Source organism: Colobus angolensis, unplaced genomic scaffold (assembly GCF_000951035.1).
Source record: "Colobus angolensis palliatus isolate OR3802 unplaced genomic scaffold, Cang.pa_1.0 Scaffold172, whole genome shotgun sequence".
NCBI classification, from domain to species: domain Eukaryota; kingdom Metazoa; phylum Chordata; class Mammalia; order Primates; family Cercopithecidae; genus Colobus; species Colobus angolensis.
The window spans coordinates 4,051,067-4,056,903 of NW_012114844.1; the positions used below are offsets into that span (position 1 = coordinate 4,051,067).

At 54.7% G+C, this 5,837-nt stretch overlaps 1 pseudogene; it reads right to left on the reverse strand.

Moving 5' to 3' along the window:
- The window catches only part of LOC105509266, a 12,473-nt pseudogene continuing 6,636 nt past the window's right edge, over positions 1-5,837 (reverse strand).

Consider the following 5,837-nt stretch of genomic DNA (forward strand, 5'->3'; position numbering starts at 1 on the left):
TCAGATGATGATGATGTTTATCTCTCTGTTCTCGGCTGCCCGGTAAAAGAATGGCACGCAGGGTTTGGTGGCCAAGCCTGGGTGCTCCTGGGTGTCCTGCATTACAGGAAGCAGCTGCAGGATCTTCTGTGCAGTGGGGTTGTCACGGGGAGAACCCTTCCTGGCCTCTCCTGGTGCAGGCTCCACGCTGTCGGCCAGGCTCATCTCATAAAAATCTTCAGAGAGAGGGAGGCGGGGGTCTGAGCACAGTGCGAGCCTCCCCTGTCCCTACCTGTCCACCCCGCCTGAGGGCTTTATTCACCACTCTGCTCATGGGCAGCCCCAAGTTCCTGGGGGGCTAGGGCCCCTGGAGCGGGCTCATCAACAGGGTTCTGGGCAGTGGGGAGGAATTTGTCATGCTCCTCATGGTCACCCACAAGCGGCAACACCAGCTCCTGCAGCTCCTGCAGCTTCACCTGAAGGGAGGAGTGCTCAGCTACCACATCAGAGCCTGTGCTCACACCCACCACCACCCCTGCAGAAATGTTTCATGCCCTACGTTCATCTCCTCCTCATTCTGGTCCACACTGTTGACCTCCTCCTCCTGGTGCCGCCTGCTTGGCACTGCCCCTTGGCTCCCATATATGGTGATGTACTCTCTTGCAAGAGGACAGGGCTCAGACTCTGGGGCCCCTCCAACAGCCCTGCAGCTCCCCGTATCTATGCCGTGGCCTCCCGCTCACTCATGCCATCTGTTGCTCCAGAGAGTTGGATGAATCCAAGCTCTAGGTTCTCCACCTGCTCCTTCCCATCCGCCTTCTCCTTTGGGAGGTCCATAAAGCTGCTCTGGAGTCAAAATAATGGGGTCACATCTCGGGAGTGACCTCTCCTGCCCCACCCCCACTTTTCTTGGCCCATGCCAGGACTCACTCACTTTCACCTTCTCCATGGCCTCCTTCAGGGCCCGGTGGCTCTCCCCCCACACAAACTCACCCCCAGTCCCTGGGGCCGGGGCCTCTGCCTCTGGCTCCTTCCAGGCCGAGGCCACCAGGTGAGCCAGGTGAAGGCAGCACAGCCTTCACACCTTCCATTGCCCACATAGCCGTGCCTGCTCCTCCTGGAAACTGGCTCCAGCGGAGTTGAAAAATGCCACTTGAAGGCAAGAGGTGAGTATTGTTGTAGGGGCATACACAGAACAAATGGGGCAGGGAGGTGGAGCACAGCCCCTTCCCTTGGGGCCTCAGAGAGTGCACCTGTTGGTCACCAGTGAAATGATGTCTGACCACTGGCTCCCGGAAGGGGTGAGGGTCCAGAGAAATCAGAAGGTGGGGAAACCAAGAGCATAAGGGGGTCTGGGAGGGACCACAGAGGAAGGCGGCAAAGTGGGGGCAGGGAAAGTCAGTCTCACCATGGCCTCCTGGCTCTCCAGGTCCTCTGGGATGCTCGGCATGGACCGAGGTACCCCCTCCTCCTCAGTGTCCAGATGTCTTCCTCCATCTCCTGTGGGGAGGTGGCCAGAGGGGTCCTCAGACAACCCAACTAGGGAGGTACTGCGGGCCCACCTCTGTCCCCACTGTGTGACCCTGAGACAGCCCCTCCCCAGAGGGGAATGAGCTGCTGTTCTTTATTTTTCCTTTTAAAAACCAAGATCTTGCTATATTGCCCAGGCACAGTCCTGCTACTTGTGGGTGTGGGAGTTCTGACCTGCTCCCTTTCTGATCTGGGCCAGTTCATTCATCCTTAGGCAACCCAGTGGCTCCCTGCTCCCGGGAGGTCATCATATTGATGCCAAACTTAGTGTAGACACCCCGTTGGCATAACAACCAGCTGTTCTAAAGGTCTCTTCCAACCCCTCAATCTTATGCTGACAGTCCCCCCTTCCTCCTGGGTCTCTCTCCTCTTCCTCTGAGTGGTCTCCTGTACCTTCTCCAGGGAGAGCCATGAGACTGAACTGGGTCTCTAGCTGTTGATTCTCCTGGTTGGCAGCTTCTAGGTGCTCCTAAGGGGATGGAAAACAGAGTGAGAAGGCACAGAGGCTGCCAGGTCATTCCCGTCCTCAGCGACTCCCTCTCCTGGGTCTCCTGCAACTTTTGGCAGGCCATCTCAGCCACCGCTTTGCCCTGAGCTTCCTACTGCTGCAGCTGGTCCACAAGCTGGGTCTGCAGCAGTAACTGCCTGTGTGGCGCCTCCTTCTCAGGGGTCAGCTGCTGATAGGTGACCACGTAGTGCTGCAGATGACCCAGGTACTAGTCTCACTGCTGCTGCTGCAGACTCTGAGACACTTGGCTCTTCAGCTGTATCTGCAGGGAGACCCTGGCATGAGGGCATGTGGTGGTTGGCTTCAGATTCTGGGCCCATTAATAGGGTAGCAAGGGCACTGTGGGACTCTGTCACCTGCTGGGGACCCTGGCCCCTTGCTCCAGGCCTAGGAGACTTCCCCCCTTGCCTAGAACCCCATGTCCCCTTTCCCAGCCTCAAATCTCATGTCCTTCTTCCCACCATTTAAACTGTAGACCACAGACTTGTGGAAAAGCAGAAGGAGCCAACCACCATCTGCTAAGCATGCTACATGCCTAATGCTTTCCATGTGTTCTCTCATTTAATCCTCAGCACCTCCATGAGAAAAATAACTTCCTTTTGAAGTTAAAGAAACAGAGACTTAGAGATGAAAAGTAGTTGAATGGTGACCAGTGGAACCGAGGTCGGAATCCAGTTTCAATCTAAGGAGGCTTTTTTCTTTTGTTTTGAGACAGAGTGTCACCATGTGGCCCATACCGGAGTGCAGTGGTGCAATCTCAGCTCACTGCAACCTCCACCTCCCAGGCTTAAGAGATTCTCATGCCTCAGTCTCCTGAGTAGCTGGGATTACAGGCATGTGCCACCATGCTGGGCGAATTTTTTGTTGTTGTTATAATTTTAGTAGAGATGAGGTTTCGCCATGTTGGCCAGGCTGGTCTCAAACTCCTGACCCTCAAGAGATTCTCCTGCCTCAGCATCCCAAAATGCTGGGATTACAGGCAGGAGCCACTGTGCCCGGCATAAGGACCCTCTTATACCACTGTCTCCACTCCTATGATTGGGGGAATCCATGCCTCTAGCTGGGAAGATGATGTCCAGACCTGGGAGGAGCCCAGGGCTACCCACCTCTAAAAGTCAGAGGGCAGGAAGCAAGAAACAGTCATGGAGCTGCCCTGGAGGGTGCTGGGGTCACCTGCCCCCCAGCTGGAGCTGCCTTTGGCCTGGCACCTCCCCTCCCCAGAGGCTGGTGCCTGCCTCCCAGCCCTTCTTGGATGGGGCAGAGGTTACCATCTCATTCACCTCACTCAGTTTCTCCTGCAGCTACTTTACTTGCTGCTCCAATAGCAGTGCGCTCTTGTTCTTGTTGTTCTGGACAGAGAGAAGCAATCAGTGGCCAGACACTGCAGCTGGAGACCCCAGAACTTGGTGTCTGCCTCCCATATCACCAGGAAGGGTGGAGGTAGGTTAGAAAAATCATTCCCTCTCCCCTACAGCCGTCAGAGCAGGGCCTGATGAGCTCTGGCTCACAGATGCCTTTAGAAGTACCATGTTACATGAGGGCTACACTGCCTCATTTTACAGGTGGGGAAACAAAGGCCTGGAGGGCTAGGGATGAGGGCAGGCTGCCCAGGTGGGGCAACCCACCAGATTCTCCAAGTCACTGTGGCTCAGCCAGTTGCTTGTCGAACTTGTGGTTCTGGGAGAGCAGGAGCCTCTCCTCCTGCTTTTGCAGCCTCTCCTCCTGTTTTCGTAGCCTCTCCTCCTTCTCCCACAGTCTCTCCTCCTGCTTTTGCAGCCTCTCCTCCTCCTTTCACAGCCTCTCCTCCCGCTTTCGCAGCCTCTCCTCCTGCTTTTGTAGCCTGTCCTCCTGCTTTCGCAGCCTCTCACCCTGCTCCCCCAGCCTCTTCTGCTTCTCCCGAAGCCTCTCCTTTTGCTCACATAGTCTCTCCTCCTCCCGCAACCTCCTCTCTTCCTGCTCTTGGAGCCTCTCCTCCTGCTCTTGGAGCCTCTCCTCCTACTTTTGGAGCCTCTCCTGATGCTCTCAGAGCCTCTCCTCCTGCTCCCGGGGCCTTTCCTTTTGTTCCTTGCTCAGGACACTCAAGGCCTGATTGTTTTCCATCTGGAATTGGAGCTTTCCCTCCAGACTTTCCACCTCCTTCCTCAGGTGTTTGGCCTCATCTTGTAGCTGTTCCACCTCAGATGTCCCTGCTGGGTCCACCAGGGATGGGGGCTCAGCTGAGAAATGAAGCAGACAATAAGGCCCTCTGGATTCCCCACCCACCCCCCACTCAAAGAAAAAGCCCTCCTTTTGATGCAGCTCCTCTCAGGCTTCCCAAACTTGGCCTCACTGCTAATGATTCCTTGCACCCAATGGTAGCCAATTTCCAAGCCATGTCAGATAGAGAGCACTGTGGGTGGCTGACAATGGGCACTCCTCCCTCTTGGCTGACAGGGACCCTGAGGCTCATGGAGATGACAAGACTTGCCAGCTGCTGGCACAGACCTCTTTACCTCTGCCTCAAATCCCTTCCATCCACCCATCTCCCTGGGGCATTCTAAGCCACCCCACAGTCCTCTGATGCCAGTCCTGCTCCCAGGTCACACCAGCCCTATCTTACCCATCTGGTGTTTGATTTCGGACAAGCTCCTCTCCAGCTCCTGTATCCAATGTGTGTGATGCTTCTTCTCCTCCCTCAATGCGTGAGCCTGCCCAAAGCACAGGGGGAAAGGGCCCTGGAGAGAGGGGCTGGTGGCTGGACAGGCTACCATCTCCCTCTCTGCCCCCACCTCCACAAAGCCCAGACCCATGACCACCTCTGGCTGTACTAGTCCCATTTTACAGATGCCCAGAAAGATCCAGTGACCCATCTAAGGTGGGGGGCTAAAGGGTCAGGTCTCACCTCCATCGACATTTTCCGCATCCTCTCCTGCCACCAGGCCCTCTCTCCTTTTATATGTTGAGCATATTCATCTCTCTCTAACTGGACTTGTTTAAGTGACTCTGTCACCTGCAAGAATGGGCACAGAAGTTAAGAAGGGCTGTCACTGGTCCTCACCTGCTCCTGGTCAGCTGGGATCATCTTCCCTCCACATCCCTCCTTCTGCAAAGCCTCACCTGTGTCACGTGTGCATTCAGCAGCACCCGCTCCTTTCTGGTCTGCTGTAACTGCCGCTGGAGGACCGCTTCACTGAGGCTCGAGGACTGGATGGTGAAGAGTGAGAAGTTTTGATCTGGGGAGCCCGGGCAGTGCCCCTTAAAGGGCTAGGGCTCAGCTCAATATACAACTTGGTCCGTAAAGATCGAGGCATTTCCAAGCCCGTGGCCTGGTTTTTAAAAGAACTCAGTAAAGTTGGAAGGGACAGGGAAAGAGATCGAACTTACAGCTGGCTAACAGAGGCTCAGAGACATCAGATAACGTTGCTATTGTTATTACTGTTATTAATACCACAGTTTGAACCTTTATGGAGTGCTTCACCAGGTTCCATACTAGCAATCCCATATAATCCTCACAACCACCATGTGAGACAGTTACTAGGATAACCTCTATTGTGTAGATGAAAAACATGGAGTGTTTGAGGTTAAGTGCTTGCCTAAGATCACTGAGACAGAGCTGGGGTTTGAACACCCAGGACTATCCAATTCTCTAAGCCCATTTTCCTTGCTGGGGGTGGGGGCACAGGAAGGAAGGGGAAATTAATCTTTTGTTCACTTTTTGAAAGGATGATATATTCGCATAGTCCAACACTCAGAAGGTACAACATGGAAGTGTCTCCCAGCCACCCTGTTACTCTCTCCTGGGTTTTTTGCGAACCCTTGGAGACATGTTTCATGTATATTA